The sequence below is a fragment of the Eriocheir sinensis genome, chromosome 1 (genome assembly GCF_024679095.1).
Source record: "Eriocheir sinensis breed Jianghai 21 chromosome 1, ASM2467909v1, whole genome shotgun sequence".
NCBI classification, from domain to species: Eukaryota; Metazoa; Arthropoda; class Malacostraca; order Decapoda; family Varunidae; genus Eriocheir; species Eriocheir sinensis.
In genome coordinates, this window is record NC_066509.1 from 65,298 (window position 1) to 86,732 (window position 21,435).

The 21,435-nt window shown below is 36.3% G+C and overlaps 1 long non-coding RNA gene across 1 annotated transcript; it reads left to right on the forward strand.

Annotated features, from left to right (window-relative positions):
* Positions 1–13,910: 13,910 nt before the first annotated feature.
* On the forward strand, positions 13,911–21,114 carry LOC127000532 (uncharacterized). Its single transcript, XR_007754260.1, has 3 exons — positions 13,911–14,411; positions 17,231–17,307; positions 20,603–21,114. It is a non-coding gene; the product is annotated as an uncharacterized LOC127000532 (long non-coding RNA).
* Positions 21,115–21,435: the final 321 nt, after the last annotated feature.

Consider the following 21,435-nt stretch of genomic DNA (forward strand, 5'->3'; position numbering starts at 1 on the left):
TATTCTGTTGTATTCTGTTGTATTCTCTTTTATTCTCTTTTATTATGTTGTATTCTCTTTTATTCTGTTGTATTCTGTTGTATTCTCTTTTATTCTGTTGTATTCTCTTTTATTCTGTTTTTTTCTGTTGTATTCTCTTTTATTCTGTTGTATTCTGTTGTATTCTCTTTTATTCTGTTGTATTCTGTTGTATTCTCTTTTATTCTGTTGTATTCTCTTTTATTCTTTTGTATTCTGTTGTATTCTGTTGTATTCTCTTTTATTCTGTTGTATTCTCTTTTATTCTGTTGTATTATGTTGTATTCTCTTTTATTCTGTTGTATTCTGTTTTATTCTCTTTTATTCTGTTGTATTCTGTTGTATTCTGTTGTATTCTCTTTTATTCTGTTTTATTCTGTTGTATTCTCTTTTATTCTGTTGTATTCTGTTCTAGTCTATTATTCTGTTGTATTCTGTTGTATTCTCTTTTATTCTGTTGTATTCTGTTGTATTCTCTTTTATTCTGTTGTATTCTCTTTTATTCTGTTGTATTCTCTTTTATTCTGTTGTATTCTGTTGTATTCTCTTTTATTCTGTTGTATTCTCTTTTATTCTATTGTATTCTGTTGTATTCTCTTTTATTCTGTTGTATTCTCTTTTATTCTGTTGTATTCTGTTGTATTCTCTTTTATTCTATTTGTATTCTGTTGTATTCTCTTTTATTCTGTTGTATTCTGTTGTATTCTGTTGTATTCTCTTTTATTCTATTGTATTCTCTTTTATTCTGTTGTATTCTCTTTTATTCTGTTGTATTCTCTTTTATTCTGTTGTATTCTCTTTTATTCTGTTGTATTCTGTTGTATTCTCTTTTATTCTGTTGTATTCTGTTGTATTCTCTTTTATTCTGTTGTATTCTGTTGTATTCTCTTTTATTCTGTTGTATTCTGTTGTATTCTCTTTTATTCTGTTGTATTCTCTTTTATTCTGTTGTATTCTGTTGTATTCTCTTTTATTCTGTTGTATTCTGTTGTATTCTGTTGTATTCTCTTTTATTCTATTGTATTCTGTTGTATTCTCTTTTATTCTGTTGTATTCTGTTGTATTCTCTTTTATTCTGTTGTATTCTGTTGTATTCTCTTTTATTCTGTTGTATTCTGTTGTATTCTCTTTTATTCTGTTGTATTCTGTTGTATTATCTTTTATTCTTTTGTATTATCTTTTATTCTGTTGTATTCTCTTTTATTCTGTTGTATTCTGTTGTATTCTCTTTTATTCTGTTGTATTCTGTTGTATTCTCTTTTATTCTGTTGTATTCTGTTGTATTCTCTTTTATTCTGTTGTATTCTGTTGTATTCTCTTTTATTCTGTTGTATTCTGTTGTATTCTCTTTTATTCTTTTGTATTCTCTTTTATTCTGTTGTATTCTCTTTTATTCTGTTGTATTATGTTGTATTCTTTTGTATTCTGTTGTATTCTGTTGTATTCTGTTGTATTCTCTTTTATTCTGTTGTATTCTGTTGTATTCTCTTTTATTCTGTTGTATTCTGTTGTATTCTCTTTTATTCTGTTGTATTCTGTTGTATTCTCTTTTATTCTGTTGTATTCTCTTTTATTCTGTTGTATTCTGTTGTATTATCTTTTATTCTTTTGTATTCTGTTGTATTCTCTTTTATTCTGTTGTATTCTGTTGTATTCTCTTTTATTCTGTTGTATTCTGTTGTATTCTCTTTTATTCTGTTGTATTCTCTTTTATTCTGTTGTATTCTCTTTTATTCTGTTGTATTCTGTTGTATTCTCTTTTATTCTGTTGTATTCTGTTGTATTCTCTTTTATTCTTTTGTATTCTGTTGTATTATATTTTATTCTTTTTTATTCTGTTGTATTATCTTTTATTCTCTTTTATTCTGTTGTATTCTGTTGTATTCTCTTTTATTCTGTTGTATTCTTTTTTATTCTGTTGTATTCTCTTTTATTCTGTTGTATTCTGTTGTATTCTCTTTTATTCTGTTGTATTCTCTTTTATTCTGTTGTATTCTGTTGTATTCTCTTTTATTCTGTTGTATTCTGTTGTATTCTCTTTTATTCTGTTGTATTCTGTTGTATTCTCTTTTATTCTGTTGTATTCTGTTGTATTCTCTTTTATTCTGTTGTATTCTGTTGTATTCTCTTTTATTCTGTTGTATTCTGTTGTATTCTGTTGTATTCTCTTTTATTCTGTTGTATTCTGTTGTATTCTCTTTTATTCTGTTGTATTCTGTTGTATTATCTTTTATTCTGTTGTATTATCTTTTATTCTGTTGTATTCTGTTGTATTCTCTTTTATTCTGTTGTATTCTGTTGTATTCTCTTTTATTCTGTTGTATTCTGTTGTATTCTCTTTTATTCTGTTGTATTCTGTTGTATTCTCTTTTATTCTGTTGTATTCTCTTTTATTCTGTTGTATTCTGTTGTATTCTCTTTTATTCTATTTGTATTCTGTTGTATTCTCTTTTATTCTCTTTTATTCTATTTGTATTCTGTTGTATTCTCTTTTATTCTGTTGTATTCTCTTTTATTCTGTTGTATTCTGTTGTATTCTCTTTTATTCTGTTGTATTCTGTTGTATTCTCTTTTATTCTGTTGTATTCTGTTGTATTCTCTTTTATTCTGTTGTATTCTGTTGTATTCTCTTTTATTCTGTTGTATTCTGTTGTATTCTCTTTTTTGTTGTATTCTGTTGTATTCTCTTTTATTCTGTTGTATTCTGTTGTATTCTCTTTTATTCTCTTTATTCTGTTGTATTCTGTTATTCTGTTGTATTCTCTTTTATTCTGTTGTATTCTGTTTGTATTCTCTTTTATTCTGTTGTATTCTGTTGTATTCTCTTTTATTCTGTTGTATTCTGTTGTATTCTCTTTTATTCTGTTGTATTCTGTTGTATTCTCTTTTATTCTGTTGTATTCTGTTGTATTCTCTTTTATTCTGTTGTATTCTCTTTTATTCTGTTGTATTCTGTTGTATTCTCTTTTATTCTGTTGTATTCTGTTGTATTCTCTTTTATTCTGTTGTATTCTGTTGTATTCTCTTTTATTCTGTTGTATTCTGTTGTATTCTCTTTTATTCTGTTGTATTCTGTTGTATTCTCTTTTATTCTGTTGTATTCTGTTGTATTCTCTTTTATTCTGTTGTATTCTGTTGTATTCTCGTTTATTCTGTTGTATTCTCTTTTATTCTGTTGTATTCTCTTTTATTCTGTTGTATTCTGTTGTATTCTCTTTTATTCTTTTATTCTGTTGTATTCTCTTTTATTCTGTTGTATTCTGTTGTATTCTCTTTTATTCTGTTGTATTCTGTTGTATTCTCTTTTATTCTGTTGTATTCTGTTGTATTCTCTTTTATTCTGTTGTATTCTGTTGTATTCTCTTTTATTCTGTTGTATTCTGTATATTCTTTTATTCTGTTGTATTCTGTTGTATTCTCTTTTATTCTGTTGTATTCTGTTGTGTTCTCTTTTATTCTGTTGTATTCTCTTATATTCTGTTGTATTCTGTTGTATTCTCTTTTATTCTGTTGTATTCTGTTGTATTATCTTTTATTCTGTTGTATTCTCTTTTATTCTGTTGTATTCTGTTGTATTCTGTTGTATTCTCTTTTATTCTGTTGTATTCTGTTGTATTAGCTTTTATTCTGTTGTATTTTGTTGTATAATCTGTAATTATCTTTTATTCTGTTGTTTTCTGTTGTATTATCTTTTATTCTGTTGTATTATCTTTTATTCTGTTCTATTCTGTTGTATTCTCCTTTATTCTGTTGTATTATCTTTTATTCTGTTGTATTCTGTTGTATTCTCTTTTATTCTGTTGTATTCTGTTGTATTCTGTTGTATTCTCTTTTATTCTGTTGTATTCTGTTGTATTCTGTTGTATTCTCTTTTATTCTGTTGTATTCTCTTTTATTCTGTTGTATTCTGTTGTATTCTCTTTTATTCTGTTGTATTCTCTTTTATTCTGTTGTATTCTCTTTTATTCTGTTGTATTCTGTTGTATTCTCTTTTATTCTGTTGTATTCTCTTTTATTCTGTTGTATTCTCTTTTATTCTGTTGTATTCTGTTGTATTCTCTTTTATTCTGTTGTATTCTGTTGTATTCTCTTTTATTCTGTTGTATTCTGTTGTATTCTCTTTTATTCTGTTGTATTCTCGTTTATTCTGTTGTATTCTGTTGTATTCTCTTTTATTCTGTTGTATTCGCTTTTTTTCTGTTGTATTCTGTTGTATTCTGTTGTATTCTTTTTATTCTGTTGTATTCTGTTGTATTCTCTTTTATTCTGTTGTATTCTGTTTGTATTCTCTTTTATTCTGTTGTATTCTGTTGTATTCTGTTGTATTCTTTTATTCTGTTGTATTCTCTTTTATTCTGTTGTATTCTGTTGTATTCTCTTTTATTCTGTTGTATTCTGTTGTATTATCTTTTATTCTGTTGTATTCTTTTGTATTCTGTTGTATTCTCTTTTATTCTGTTGTATTCTGTTGTATTCTCTTTTATTCTGTTGTATTCTCTTTTATTCTGTTGTATTCTGTAGTATTCCCTTTATTCTGTTGTATTCTGTTGTATTCTCTTTTATTCTGTTGTATTCTGTTGTATTCTCTTTTATTCTGTTGTATTCTGTTGTATTCTCTTTTATTCTGTTGTATTCTATTGTATTCTGTTGTATTCTGTTGTATTCTGTTGTATTCTCTTTTATTCTGTTGTATTCTCTTTTATTCTGTTGTATTCTGTTGTATTCTCTTTTATTCTGTTGTATTCTGTTGTATTCTCTTTTATTCTGTTGTATTCTGTTGTATTATCTTTTATTCTGTTGTATTCTTTTATTCTGTTGTATTCTCTTTTATTCTGTTGTATTCTCTTTTATTCTGTTGTATTCTGTTGTATTCTCTTTTATTCTGTTTTATTCTGTTGTATTCTGTTGTATTCTCTTTTATTCTGTTGTATTCTGTTGTATTCTCTTTTATTCTGTTGTATTCTGTTGTATTCTGTTGTATTCTGTTTTATTCTGTTGTATTCTGTTTGTTCTGTTGTATTCTGTTGTATTCTCTTTTATTCTGTTGTATTCTGTTGTATTCTCTTTTATTCTGTTGTATTCTGTTGTATTCTCTTTTATTCTGTTGTATTCTGTTGTATTCTCTTTTATTCTGTTGTATTCTGTTGTATTCTCTTTTATTCTGTTGTATTCTGTTGTATTATCTTTTATTCTGTTGTATTCTGTTGTATTATCTTTTTTTCTGTTGTATTCTGTTGTATTCTCTTTTATTCTGTTGTATTCTGTTGTATTCTCTTTTATTCTGTTGTATTCTGTTGTATTCTCTTTTATTCTGTTGTATTCTGTTGTATTCTCTTTTATTCTGTTGTATTCTGTTGTATTCTCTTTTATTCTGTTGTATTCTGTTGTATTCTCTTTTATTCTGTTGTATTCTCTTTATTCTGTTGTATTCTGTTGTATTCTCTTTTATTCTGTTGTATTCTGTTGTATTCTCTTTTTTTCTGTTGTATTCTCTTTTATTCTGTTGTATTCTGTTGTATTCTCTTTTATTCTGTTGTATTCTGTTGTATTATCTTTTATTCTGTTGTATTCTGTTGTATTCTCTTTTATTCTGTTGTATTCTCTTTTATTCTGTTGTATTCTCTTTTATTCTGTTGTATTCTGTTGTATTCTCTTTTATTCTGTTGTATTCTGTTGTATTCTCTTTTATTCTGTTGTATTCTGTTGTATTCTCTTTTATTCTGTTGTATTCTGTTGTATTCTCTTTTATTCTGTTGTATTCTGTTGTATTCTCTTTTATTCTGTTGTATTCTGTTGTATTCTCTTTTATTCTGTTGTATTCTGTTGTATTCTCTTTTATTCTGTTGTATTCTGTTGTATTCTCTTTTATTCTGTTGTATTCTGTTGTATTCTCTTTTATTCTGTTGTATTCTCTTTTATTCTGTTGTATTCTGTTGTATTCTGTTGTATTCTCTTTTATTCTGTTGTATTCTGTTGTATTCTCTTTTATTCTGTTGTATTCTGTTGTATTCTCTTTATTCTGTTGTATTCTGTTGTATTCTCTTTTATTCTGTTGTATTCTGTTGTATTCTCTTTTATTCTGTTGTATTCTGTTGTATTCTCTTTTATTCTGTTGTATTCTCTTTTATTCTGTTGTATTCTGTTGTATTCTCTTTTATTCTGTTGTATTCTCTTTTATTCTGTTGTATTCTGTTGTATTCTCTTTTATTCTGTTGTATTCTGTTGTATTCTCTTTTATTCTGTTGTATTCTCTTTTATTCTGTTGTATTCTGTTGTATTCTCTTTTATTCTGTTGTATTCTGTTGTATTCTCTTTTATTCTGTTGTATTCTGTTGTATTCTGTTGTATTCTGTTGTATTATCTTTTATTCTGTTGTATTCTGTTGTATTCTCTTTTATTCTGTTGTATTCTGTTGTATTCTGTTGTATTATCTTTTATTCTGTTGTATTCTGTTGTATTATCATTTATTCTGTTGTATTCTGTTGTATTCTCTTTTATTCTGTTGTATTCTGTTGTATTATCTTTTATTCTGTTGTATTCTGTTGTATTCTCTTTTATTCTGTTGTATTCTCTTTTATTCTGTTGTATTCTGTTGTATTCTCTTTTATTCTGTTGTATTCTGTTGTATTCTCTTTTATTCTGTTGTATTCTGTTGTATTATCTTTTTTTCTGTTGTATTCTCTTTTATTCTGTTGTATTATCTTTTATTCTGTTGTATTCTGTTGTATTCTCTTTTATTCTGTTGTATTCTCTTTGTTTTTCTGTTGTTTTCTTATGTTTTCTGTTGTTTTTCTTTTGCTTTTGTTTTATGTTGTTTTTCTGTTATTTTCTGTTGTTTTTCTGTTGTTTTCTTTTGTTTTTTCTTTTTGCTTTCTGTTGTTTTTGTTATTTTTTCTGTTGTTTTTCTGTTGTTTTCTAATCTTTTCTGTTGTTTTTCTGTTGTTTTCCATTATTTTCTGTTGTTTTCTGTTGTTTTCCGTTATTTTTCTGTTGTTTTTGTTTTCTGTTTTCTGTTGTTTTCTGTTGTTTTCTGTTCTTTTCTTTTGTTTTCTGTTGTTTCCTGTTGTTTTTCTTTTGTTTCCTGTTGTTTTTCTGTTGTTTCTGTTGTTTCTGTTGTTTCTTTTGTATTCTGTTGTATTATGTTTTATTCTGTTGTATTCTGTTGTATTCTCTTTTATTCTGTTGTATTCTGTTGTATTTTAATGTATTCTGTTCTATTCCGTTGTTTTTCTGTTGTTTCCTGTTGTTTCTTGTTGTTTTTCTGTTGTATTGTTTTATGTTGTTTTCTGTTGTTTCCTTCTGTTTTATTCTGTTGTATTCTGTTGTATTTTAATGTATTATGTTCTATTCCGTTGTTTTTGTTGTATTCTGTTGTATTCTAATTGTATTATGTTCTATTCCGTTGTTTTTGTTGTATTCTGTTGTATTCTGTTTTAATGTATTATGTTCTATTCCGTTGTTTTTGTTGTATTCTGTTGTATTTTAATGTATTCTGTTGTCTATTCTGTTGTATTCCAGTGGTGTATCAGAATTGGTGTACGTTTAGAAATAAGGGACGTTTATGCATTTTTTTCATTGACTTGGAAAAAACACAAACGTTTGCTTAATTATGGACGAACGGCTTCGAGTTGCCTCGTGCAATATCAGGTAATGTGGCCTAAATACTGACCAATTGGTTGCGTGGACTAATACACAATAATTTAGAGGTGTGCCGGCAGGTGTTTGAGGTGCCAGTTCAGGAGTGCCAGCGATAGTTACCCCGTTAGCAGCTATTCTAACACCCGCGTCATCGGGGGCCGCCGGAACTGAGCCCAGCCCCGTACAGACAGTTTTTCTTACGTTGTGTCACTAATTGTCGTTTGCAAGAGTCGCCACAACGCCCCACGCATTCACTGTCGATGGGGAAAGGCTTTCCTACACTGGCGTTAGCGTAGATGATGTAATATTGCAGAAAACAAGCTCAAATGTTCTCGGCGGGCGGAGCGGGGCGGGGCAGTTTGACATTCACCTCGTAACAAAATTTTCGTCTTCACGGCTAAAATACATCTTTCCTGCACTGGTCTCATATATCCACGTGTGCACGGGCGTGGAAGGCTGACGTGGGTGTACGGGCGTGATCTTAAGTGTCTTCCTTTTTGAGAAAATAAGGATATATATTTTTCGTGGCGGGCTGGGACAGTAACCTACCCCGTAACATATTTTTTTTCTTTCTCTGCACCAATACATATATCCACGTGCACGGGGCGGTGGGTCGGGCGTACAGGCGTAGGCGTGATCTTAGTCTTTTTCTTTTTGAGAAAATATGATATTATATTTTGGCGCTTGGGACAGTAACCTAGCCCGTAACTCTTTTTCACGGCTAAAATACATCTTTCCTGCACTAATCTCATGTATCCACGTATGCACGGGCGTGGAAGGCTGTCGTGGGAATTGAACTCGGGCTCTCTCGTTTGTGAGCTGAGTGTGCTAACCACTGCACCACGAAGCCCCTGCTGGGTTGGGAGGGGGCGGTTAGTTTGCATATGTGGACATTTTTGTGGTGTGTAGTGGGCTTGTGTAATAGTGGTTTAGGTCTGGTAATTCCTTGTATTTTACAGAAACCACTACATGCCGGAGATGACCCGACCCTCTGCCCTGCCCCACCTTCCTGGCCTGCCCGCCCCTGGCATAAATTGGTAGAAATGCCTGCTGTTAATGGATATTCCAGTCCATAGCTATGTGGGGTGTGTTGTTATAAATACCCTTGACTTGCATCCCTGTACTGTAAGATTCAAAACAATTCTAACCTAACCTTGGGAGTAGGAGTTAGGTAGCATATTAGCTTTGCATACCAATTTTGAGACACTGACTGTTCATTTCTGATAAATATATGATGCCTGCTATTATTTATAAGGTTATAGTTTCCAGAAACCCATAAATGACCGACTCTTCCATGCCTGAGATGACCCGCCCTGCCCTGCGTCATGACCTCCCGGCATACATTGGTAAGAAATGCATACCACTGTTGATGGTTACACAAGCCCATAGCTGTGTGAGGGGTGATTTTTTCTCATTTTTCTTGCTTAGAGGGACCATTACGAAACATGATCCCTCGCTGCTACCGCCGGGTCAATAAAAAAAGAAAACTAACCTAATCTAACCCCGTCTGAGAATTTACTCTGAAAATTTCTCGTATTCCATTTGTACCTTGATTCCTTGGTACTACTTATTTCTGCTTTGGTCAGTATATGATGCTCTTTATTATGGGGATGCTGCTATTTTACAGAAACCGTGCGCTGAATGGGTGACTTTTCAATGCTGGAGGTCCACTCCCTGACCCCCCGCCCTGCCCCGCCTCGCATGTCACGACCTGCCCCTGCGTCAGTTGGTAAGTAATGCATAGTACTGTTAATGGTTATCCAGCACACAGCTAGGTGGGCATTATTGTTGTCATATATATTACCCATGAGCTGGTTCTGTTTAAAGCAAGAATTATTACCTCATAAAACCTAACGTGCCGCTGATGCAATACATTGTCCGAGGTGTGATCGGATCGCTAGGAAGTTTAGTGTTATTTAATTCTAACCTAACCTAATGAACAAGACCTAACATGACACCTGACTGACCTGTGTCTCTGCCAGAATACAATGGCTGTTATAAAACTTTTCGGTTTTTTTTTTCAGAAGTTTTCAATATTCTGTAAGCTGTTAGTTAGTATTAATGAAATGCCAGAATTTTCTCTTCACAACACTCCCACACGACAAACCGCGTGTAACGAAACACACGAGAAATTAATCCAGACAAGGAAAGGTTTGCCGGCGCCGGGGATCGAACCCGCGACCAGCGTAACGGGAGAGCTACTCCTTTCCAGTCGGCCAAAGAGGTACCCCCCTGGCTAAGTGGGTTATGCGAGGCTCGCCCATCAGGCAAGTCGTGTCACTACATTAAGATACTAACATAATGTATTAAACCTCCTGTGAAACGTCGCTAATATGTATATTGTATACCCTTACCACCGTCAGGGTAAGTGTCAGGGAGGGATTTTTAAGTGTCTTCCACCAAATTGTCTGAGGTGGTGGGCACTTTTTTCCTTATATATATGATGAGTGTATTTACTCATGAGAATATTGTTTACATGAGTTAGTTTACATTTTACAACTCTTAAGCTGAATTACAATTATTAGATTTAAAACCTCAATTCCACCAACAGTTATAAATACTGTTAATCTTATAGCTCAGTTCAAATTACAGCTACTCTTCCTCGCACTCGGTCTCCTCACTTTGCGGTGCCAGCCGCACGAGCAGCCTCCCGCCCGGCCTCCACCACCTGTGGTGTCGCGACGGCGGCCTCGTGAGCACAACACATGGCCCTCAGGGCGTCGTCGACACTGCCGATTGAGTCACACGCCTGGTACACTTGTTGCCTCAGTGTCACGTCAGCAGCAGTATGGGGCGGAGGCCGATGCACAACTGCAGTACTGCTGGAGGATGACGAATCCGATGCCCTCTCGGCTCCAGTCGGTGATGGCAGCAGTTGGGCTGTTTTTATCGTAAGACGTCAGACCGTCCTTGGCCAGCTGGCATATAGTGTCCTGGGCTTGGCGGAATTTCTACTGAAGCTGGTCGTCCCAGTACACGTGTCTTCCGGTTGGTTTCTTCAGTAACTCCGGAAGGCGTTCATGATCGGCCGGTGGCGGTGGAAGGGGGCGAGCTGGTTTATGAAGCCATACCACGATCTGATGTCCGTGATGGATGGCTTGCCCGGCATGTGGAAGCCCCTGACGTGGGCGTACGGGCGTGATCATTAGTGTCTTCCTTTGTGAGAAAATAATGATATATTTTTTCATGGCGGGCTTGGGCACATACTTAGCCAGTAACATAGTTTTCGTTTTCACGGCTAAAATAGATCTTTCCTGCACTAGTCTCATGTACCCACGTGTGCACGGGCGTGGAAGGCTAATGGGAGTAGGTGGAATTCGTAATTAGGTCATGTTCGATGTCGAAGAATGGGTAAATGGGGTCAGTAAATTGCGTGGTGATAATTTAAGGGCGGGGCTAACGGTAATGGAGGGGGCTAATGGGTGTAGGTGAAACTCGAAAATGGATCATGTGAGGTGTCAAATACTGGAATAATGGGGTTAGTAAATTGCGTGGTGATAATTAAAGGGCGGGGTTAATGGTAATTGGGGGCTAATGTGAGTAGGTGAAACTCGAAAATAGGTCATGTGAGGTGTCAAATACTGGGTAAATGGGGTCAGTAAATTGCGTGGTGATAATCAGAGGGGCGGGGTGAATGGTAATGGGGGTGCCATTGGTGTAGATGGAATTCGTAATTTGGTCATGTTCGGTGTCGAATAATGGGTAAATGGGGTCAGTAAATTGCGTGGTGATAATTAAAGGGGGCGGGGGTTAATGGTAATGGGGGGGGGGTCATTGGGAGTAGGTGGAATTCGTAATTTGGTCATGTTCGGTGTCGAATAATGGGTAAATGGGGTCAGTAAATTGCGTGGTGATAATTAAAGGGGGTGGGGGCTAATGTTAATGGAGGGGGGCTAATGGAGTACGTGAAACTCGAAAATGGGTCATGTGAGGTGTCAAATACTGGGTTAATGGGGTCAGTAAATTGCATGGTGATAATCAGAGGGGGCAGGGGTTGATAGTAATGGAGGGGGCTAATGGGAGTAGGTGGAATTCGCAATTTGGTCATGTTCGGTGTCGAATAATGGGTAGATGGGGACAGTAAATTGTGTGGTGATAATTAAAGGGGCGGGGGTTAATGGTAATGGGGGGGCTAATGGGAGTAGGTGGAATTCCTAATTTGGTCATGTTCGGTGTCGAGTAATGGGTAAATGGGGTCAGTAAATTGCGTGGTGATAATTAAAGGGTGCGGGGATTTATGGTAATGGAGGGGGGCCCAATGGGTGCAAGTGAAACTCGAAAATAGGTCATGTTCGGTGTCGAATGATGGGTAAATGGGGTCAGTAAATTGCGTGGTGATAATTAAAAAAGGCGGGGGTTAATGGTAATGGGGGGGGGCCATTGGGAGTAGGTGGAAATCGTAATTAGGTCATGTTCGGTGACGAATAAGGGGTAAATAGGGTCAGTAAATTGCGTGCTGATAATTAAAAGGGGCGGGGGTTAACGGTAATGGGGGGGGGCTAATGGGAGTAGGTGTAATTCGTAATTACCACGGCCTGATCATGTGCTAGACTCATGATATGTATTCACCAAGGCCTGATCATGTACTAGACTCGTGATATGGATTCACCATGGCCCGATCATGTGCTATACTCGTGGTGTGAGTTCACCATGGCCTGATCATGTGCTGGACTCTTTTATTCTGTTGTATTCTGTTGTATTCTGTTGTATTCTCTTTTATTCTGTTGTATTCTGTTGTATTCTCTTTTATTCTGTTGTATTCTCTTTTATTCTGTTGTATTCTGTTGTATTCTCTTTTATTCTGTTGGGATCTGTTGTATTATCTTTTATTCTGTTGTATTCTGTTGTATTCTCTTTTATTCTGTTGTATTCTGTTGTATTCTCTTTTATTCTGTTGTATTCTGTTGTATTCTCTTTTATTCTGTTGTATTCTGTTGTATTCTCTTTTATTCTGTTGTATTCTGTTGTATTCTCTTTTCTGTTGTATTCTGTTGTATTCTCTTTTATTCTGTTGTATTCTATTGTGTTCTGTTGTATTCTCTTTTATTCTGTTGTATTCTGTTGTATTATCTTTTATTCTGTTGTATTCTCTTTTATTCTGTTGTATTCTCTTTTATTCTGTTGTATTCTGTTGTATTATCTTTTATTCTGTTGTATTCTGTTGTATTCTCTTTTATTCTGTTGTATTCTGTTGTATTATCTTTTATTCTGTTGTATTCTGTTGTATTCTGTTGTATTCTCTTTTATTCTGTTGTATTCTGTTGTATTATCTTTTATTCTGTTGTATTCTGTTGTATTCTCTTTTATTCTGTTGTATTCTGTTGTATTCTCTTTTATTCTGTTGTATTCTGTTGTATTATCTTTTATTCTGTTGTATTATCTTTTATTCTGTTGTATTCTGTTGTATTCTCTTTTATTCTGTTGTATTCTGTTGTATTCTCTTTTATTCTGTTGTATTCTGTTGTATTATCTTTTATTCTGTTGTATTCTTTTTTATTCTGTTGTATTCTCTTTTATTCTGTTGTATTCTCTTTTATTCTGTTGTATTCTGTTGTATTCTCTTTTATTCTGTTGTATTCTGTTGTATTATCTTTTATTCTGTTGTATTCTCTTTTATTCTGTTGTATTCTGTTGTATTCTCTTTTATTCTGTTGTATTCTGTTGTATTCTCTTTTATTCTGTTGTATTCTGTTGTATTCTCTTTTATTCTGTTGTATTCTGTTGTATTCTCTTTGTTTTTCTGTTGTTTTCTTATGTTTTCTGTTGTTTTTCTTTTGCTTTCTGTTGTTTTTCTGTTTTCTTTTGTTTTATGTTGTTTTTCTGTTATTTTCTGTTGTTTTTCTGTTGTTTTCTGTTGTTTTCTTTTGTTTTGTGTTGTTTTTCTTTTGCTCCCTGTTGTTTTTCTGTTGTTTTCCGTTATTTTTCTGTTGTTTTTCTGTTGTTTTCTAATCTTTTCTGTTGTTTTTCTGTTTTCCGTTATTTTTCTGTTGTTTTTCTGTTGTTTTCCGTTATTTTTCTGTTGTTTTTCTGTTGTTTTCTAATGTTTTCTGTTGTTTTTCTGTTGTTTTCTTTTCTTTTGTTTTTCTGTTGTTTCCTGTTGTTTTTCTTTTGTTTCCTGTTGTTTTTCTGTTGTTTCCTGTTGTTTCTTGTTGTTTTTCTGTTGTTTCCTGTTGTTTTCTGTTGTTTTTTCTGTTGTTCTCTGTTGTTTCCTGTTGTTTCCTGTTGTTTTCTGTTCTATTCTGTTGTATTTTAATGTATTCTGTTCTATTCCGTTGTTTTTCTGTTGTTTCCTGTTGTTTCTTGTTGTTTTTCTGTTGTTTCCCGTTTTTTCTGTTGTTTTCTGTTGTTTCCTGCTGTTTTCTGTTCTATTCTGTTGTATTCTGTTGTATTTTAATGTATTATGTTCTATTCCGTTGTTTTTTGTTGTATTCTGTTGTATTTTAATGTATTATGTTCTATTCCGTTGTTTTTTGTTGTATTCTGTTGTATTTTAATGTATTATGTTCTATTCCGTTGTTTTTTGTTGTATTCTGTTGTATTTTAATGTATTATGTTCTATTCCGTTGTTTTTTGTTGTATTCTGTTGTATTTTAATGTATTCTGTTGTCTATTCTGTTGTATTCCAGTGGTGTATCAGAATTGGTGTACGTTTAGAAATAAGGGACGTTTATGCATTTTTTTCATTGACTTGGAAAAAACACAAACGTTTGCTTAATTATGGACGAACGGCTTCGAGTTGCCTCGTGCAATATCAGGTAATGTGGCCTAAATACTGACCACTGGGGGGCGTGGACTATTACAACATAATTTAGAGGTGTGCCGGCAGGTGTGTGAGGTGCCAGGTCAGGTGTGCCAGCGTTAGTTACCCCGTTAGGAGCGATTCTAACACCCGCGTCATCGGGGGCCGCCGGAACTGAGCCCAGCCCCGTACAGACAGTTTTTCTTACGCTGTGTCACTAATTATCGTTTGCAAGAGTCGCCACAACGCCCCACGCATTCACTGTCGATGGGGAAAGGCTTTCCTACACTGGCGTTAGCGTAGATGATGTAATATTGCAGAAAACAAGCCCAAATATTCTCGGCGGGCGGGGCGGGGCGGGGCGGGGCAGTTTGACATTCACCTCGTAACAAAATTTTCGTCTTCACGGCTAAAATACATCTTTCCTGCACTACTCTCATATATCCACGTGTGCACGGGCGTGGAAGGCTGACGTGGGCGTACGGGCGTGATCTTAAGTGTCTTCCTTTTTGAGAAAATAAGGATATATATTTTTCGTGGCGGGTTTGGGCAGTAACCTACCCCGTAACATATTTTTTTCGTCTTCACGGCTAAAATACATCTTTCCTGCACTAGTCTCATATATCCACGTGTGCACGAGCGTGGAAGGCTGATGTGGGCGTACGGGCGTGATCTTAAGTGTCTTCCTTTTTGAGAAAATAAGGATATATATTTTTCGTGGCGGGCTTGGGCAGAAACCTAACCCGTAACATATTTTTTCTTTTTCACGGCTAAAATACATCTTTCCTGCACTAATCTCATATATCCACGTGTGCACAGGCGTGGAAGACTGACATGGGCGTACGGGCGTGATCTTAAGTTGCTTCCTTTTTGAGAAAATAAGGATATATATTTTTCGTGGCGGGCTTGGGCAGAAACCTAACCCGTAACATTTTTTGTTTTCACGGCTAAAATACATCTTTCCTGCACTACTCTCATATATCCACGTGTGCACGGGGGTGGAAGGCTGACGTGGGTGTACGGGCGTGATCTTTAGTGTCTTCCTTTTTGAGAAAATAAGCATATATATTTTTCGTGGCGGGCTTGGGCAGAAACCTAACCCGTAACATTTTTTGTTTTCACGGCTAAAATACATCTTTCCTGCACTAATCTCATGTATCCACGTGTGCACGGGCGTGGAAGGCTGTCGTATGAATCGAACTCGAGCTCTCTCGTTTGTGAGCCGAGTGTGCTAACCACTGCACCACGAAGCCCCCTGCTGGGTTGGGGGGGTTAGTTTGCATATGTGGACATTTTTGTGGTGTAGTGGGCTGGTGTAATAGTGGTTTAGGTCTGGTAATTCCTTGTATTTTACAGAAACCACTACATGCTTGAGATGCCCCGTTAACACCTCGCCCCGCCCCCACCTTCCTGGCCTGCCCGCCCCCTGGCATAAATTGGTACGAAATGCCTGCTGTTAATGGACATTCCAGTCCATAGCTATGTGGGGGGTGTTGTTATATATACCTTTGACCATAGCTGGGCGTTATCGCGATGCTTTATCGCTGATAACAAAATCGGATTATCAACCATCCGCTACTTATTTAAATATATATTGGTATCCTCGTTACTTTTGTAACCAAACTAGCGATAATCGCTACTTTTTTTCCGCCTCTCAGAAAAAAAATGTTGTCTCCTTACTGCGCATGCGTGGCCCGGTGTTGTATGAAAAAACTTCGGGGTATGAAATATCTTCGGTGATGAGATTTCATACTTAGGTCATGAAAATTAATACACTAGGGTATTTTTTTTATGCTAATCAAAAATCAATATATCATAGAGAAAAATCATTTAACTTTGCCCCAAAAATGATTATTCACTGCCTCAAATTTGATATTCCATATTCGTTGGTGAGCATGTCATGGTATTGAAGGCACCCGGTGTTGTGTTATTTGGTGTCCCATCCTCAAAGCTGGCTTTTTTTTGTACAAAATGGTCTCTCGTGAACTGCGCATGCTCAGACCATTAAGTGTAGACCTGTACAGTCTCACAATGTATTTTTAACACATTAAGAGCTGCTGGAAAGCTGAATCAAACATACAGTACCACCATCCTTGCTGTTTCTAGAACGACGTACACTCTGTACATATAAATACAACTCGTACAGAGTGTCGTTCTAGAAACAGCGAGGATGGTGGTAGTTGTACTATATGTTTGATTCAGCCTTCCAGCAACTCTTAATTGTGGTTTAAAAGCTTTGTGAGACTGTACAGGTCTACGCTTGCTGGTCTGAGCATGCACCGTTCACGAGAGACCAGTGTTTGTAAACAATTTTTGACGGTGGGGACGCCAAATAACACAACACCGGTTCAGGCATTTCTAGTATTAACATCCATATGTACGTGTCAACGTGTGGTTTTAAGGTTTTGTAAGTTTCCTAAATTACAGATAATGAAAATTTGAATTCATCAATGTTGTTCTATCTGAAATATCAATATAGTATCGTTTTCGCCTATTGGACTTATCGCTTGCTAGTATCAGAATTGTGGATTTATATCGGGTATCGGTTATCGGTTATCGCGTATATTTGTGTCTCTAGTTAACGAATATCGGTTATCGCCGTTAAGGTTTTTCATTATCAGTTATCGGTTATCGGGAATAAGGTTTTCTGTTATCGTGCCTAGCTATGCCTTTGACTTGCATCCCTTTACTGTATGATTCAAAACAATTCTAACCTAACCTTGGGAGTAGTAGTTAGGTAGCATATTAGCTTTGCATACCAATTTTGAGACACTGACTGTTCATTTCTAATAAATATATGATGCCTGTTATTATTTATAAGGTTATAGTTTCCAGAAACCCCTAAATGACCGACTCTTCCATGCCTGAGATGACCCGCCCTGCCCTGCGTCATGACCTCCCGGCATACATTGGTAAGAAATGCATACCACTGTTGATGGTTACACAAGCCCATAGCTGTGTGGGCTTTGTTGTGTTCATGCATAGTTACCCTTGAACTGCTTCCTCTATTACTAACCCGGTAGCAGTGGCAGGCCAAATTTGTGGCTTTACCGTGTAGCTGCGACGGGCCAAATTTGTGGCTTTACCGTGTAGCAGTGACGGGCCAAATTTGTGGCCTTACTGTGTAGCAGTGACGGGCCAAATTTGTGGCTTTACCGTGTAGCTGCGACGGGCCAAATTTGTGGCTTTACCGTGTAGCAGTGACGGGCCAAATTTGTGGCCTTACTGTGTAGCAGTGACGGGCCAAATTTGCGGCTTTACCGTGTAGCAGTGACGGGCCAAATTTGTGGCTTTACCGTGTAGCAGTGACGAGCCAAATTTGTGGCTTTACCGTGTAGCGGCGACGGGCCAAATTTGTGGCTTTACCGTGTAGCAGTGACGGGCCAAATTTGTGGCCTTACCTTGTAGCAGCGACGGACCAAATTTGTGCCATGATATAAACCCCCCAAAAATAGATGATGCATAAACTGATCACAAATGCTTTGATATACATTATGAAATGGTTTGTGTGAGGGGTGATTTTTTCTCATTTTTTTTGCTTGGAGGGACCATTAAGAAACATGATCCCTGCCACCACCGGGTTAAGTTAAAGTTTTCTAAAGAAAGAATTGCTACATTACATTTGTAAGTCACTGACACAACAAAAACACTCACCACCATCACTTTGTTGATGCGTCATGGACAGCGATATTAGGTAGGGTTAGATACACGGGAGCCAAGGTTCAGAGGAGCTGCCTCGTGCAGGCCTACTGGCCTCTTGCAGACTCCTATGTTCTTATGTCACTGGACGAGGTGGAAGGACGCCTGGGTGCCATAGTAGGGGTCAAAATGCGGTGTATGTAATCCAGAGAAACGTTCCACTCACAGTGCTGGCTAGCTTCAGACTGAGGAGAAAGACAGTTAAATCAAACATATTGCATTAGTCAAATGTATCTACTTAACCCTTTCATTGCTAAGTGCTCACAGTTAGACTATCCCCTCAGGCGCGCTCGGGCACCCCAGCGGGGGAAGGGAATCTCTTTTAACCGCTGTGTCTCAAAAACTATTCATCACAGCTACAAAACAAAACCACCATTGGAAAGAGGAGGCCAAGATCTATACGATTCAGTAATGTAAACCCCTCCTGCGAAAGTACAGGCACGTTGAGGGGGTGTTGCCTGTGAAGACGTACATTTATACATGCGCGACGGTCAGCCGCAAGGCAACTACTGTAGATCTCTTGATGATGGGGTGCTGGCAGGGCAGTATTGCCAACTGCAATATTTACAACTATTTGGTCAAAATATCAGTCATGTGAACCTATGCAAAAATGTCGCTATATTGGACAACAACATCCACCAGTTGCTCGTCCATAGATTTTCCGCGCTGGGCTGACATGATTTTCCACCAAATTTAGTGAAGAACACACTCAATTGTCAATCCTGTGTTGTGAGAATTAGTGTTGGAACACTCTCATACACGGGAGATTTGAGTGCGGGTGGAGCTCGCAGGGAGCGTTTAGCACCACCAGCAAATACGCCTAACCCTCGCTGCGAGCGTTTAGCAAAGAAAGGGTTGAATATCAACTTGTGTTAAGTCAAAAACGCTTTATTTAAACTCATGTTAATCGAGAGGCGACTGTATGAGTAGTGGGTCGGTGGTAAGTGTGTTTAGCCCAGGGACGTAGGTTCGCACCGAAACACTGAAGGTCATCACATGCCGTCCGGATCTCCAGTCAACCCTTAATTTTCTTGAACCCCAAATTTCAGACAACTATTAAGTCCTACCTTCAAGGATTAGGATTTTCATTGTCTTTCTTGCCTGCTTATAAGACTTCATTTTGCTTCTTTTCCAGAAAAAAAAGATGTGTGTGTGTGTGTGTGCATGCGTGCAAGAGAGAGAGAGAGAGATCATGCATTATATATGAAAACATGCAGAATTAAATGGTGCACATAGAGAAACTCACTACGGCCGGGCCAAAACAACACCCCGCGCTGTATCCGAGATCGCCACGCGCGCTAAATTTCAAATGTCGCTATTGAATATAACAAGCTTTCAGCCATAAACTCAACATAATCATCATGCATTATATATGAAAACATGCAGAATTACATGGTGCACATAAAGAAACTCACTACGGCCGGGCCAAAACAACACCCGCACCGTATCCGAGATCGCCACAGCGCTAAATTTCAAATGTCGCTATTGAATATAACAAGCTTTCAGCCATAAACTCAACATAATCATCATGTATTATATATGAAAACATGCAGAATTACATGGTGCACATAAAGAAACTCACTACGGCTGGGCCAAAACAACACCCCGCACCGTATCCGAGATCACCACGCGCGCTAAATTTCAAATGTCGCTATTGAATATAACAAGCTTTCAGCCATAAACTCAACATAATCATCATGTATTATATATGAAAACATGCAGAATTACATGGTGCACATAAAGAAACTCACTACGGCTGGGCCAAAACAACACCCCGCACCGTATCCGAGATCGCCACGCGCTAAATTTCAAATGTCGCTATTGAATATAACAAGCTTTCAGCCATAAACTCAACATAATCATCATGTATTATATATGAAAACATGCAGAATTACATGGTGCACATAAAGAAACTCACTACGGCTGGGCCAAAACAACACCCCGCACCGTATCCGAGATCGCCACGCGCGCTAAATTTCAAATGTCGCTATTGAATATAACAAGCTTTCAGCCATAAACTCAACATAATCATCATGTATTATATATGAAAACATGCAGAATTACATGGTGCACATAAAGAAACTCACTACGGCTGGGCCAAAACAACACCCCGCACCGTATCCGAGATCGCCACGCGCGCTAAATTTCAAATGTCGCTATTGAATATAACAAGCTTTCAGCCATAAACTCAACATAATCATCATGTATTATATATGAAAACATGCAGAATTACATGGTGCACATAAAGAAACTCACTACGGCTGGGCCAAACAACACCCCGCACCGTATCCGAGATCGCCACGCGCGCTAAATTTCAAATGTCGCTATTGAATATAACAAGCTTTCAGCCATAAACTCAACATAATCATCATGTATTATATATGAAAACATGCAGAATTACATGGTGCTACAGAAGCACTCATTAGAACCAAATTGATCTCTTTTTTTAGCCTTTGCAAGTAGTTAATGTTAGAGTTGGAAGCATCTGACAATCCCATCTTCTTACAGGCCAAGCAGTGCAGAGGAGAAGGAGGAGGAGGAGAAGAAGGAGGAAGAAGAAGAGGAGGATGTGAGTTCTATACATAAAGGCAGATCAATATATAGAAGCTTATGGAGTAGAGGAAATATGTCATTCTATGTATTAAAGAGGATAAGAGGGAGGAGAAGGTTAACTTGTAAATATAGGCAGAAGTTTATGTGCCAAGGAAAATATTTAAATGATTTGTATTATGCATGTATTGAAATGGTATGAACTTGGATGTTTGTATGTATATGGCTATGGGATTTACTTACAAGGTCTGTGGTGTTTTTTTTACTTATAAGGTTGTACTCAGGATTTTACTTATAAGTTCTGTGGCTGTGGGTACCTCCTACAAAGCCTTTCTACTATGGCTATTAATTAACAAAAACCTCTTTCTTTCAGCTTGTGTACTGGCTCAGAAAGTAGTGAAAGGGTGCATGTTATCTATGAAGGCTATATCAATAAGTATGGAAGTGTGTTATGGCTATTAACAACAATCTCTTTCAGCATGTGTACGGGGTTAGAAAGTTACTTGGCATGTATTGAAATGTCATGCACTGAGAGTATTTACGTAAAGGGCCGGGGTTATTTCTTATAAGGTACTACGCATGATTTTACATATACAGCCTTTAGTGTTTCTTTAGGTTAAGGTATTTCCTATCCCAGCACGTATAAGAAACTTGGGTATGGATTTATGTGTGAGTTACTGAGTTGCATGTATACTAAAATGTGTATTTGGGATTTTCGTCTTCTGTGTTTTATATATGTATATCCTAAGAATGGTGTTTTGTTGGGAAAGAATGTTATGCACTGGGGTTAT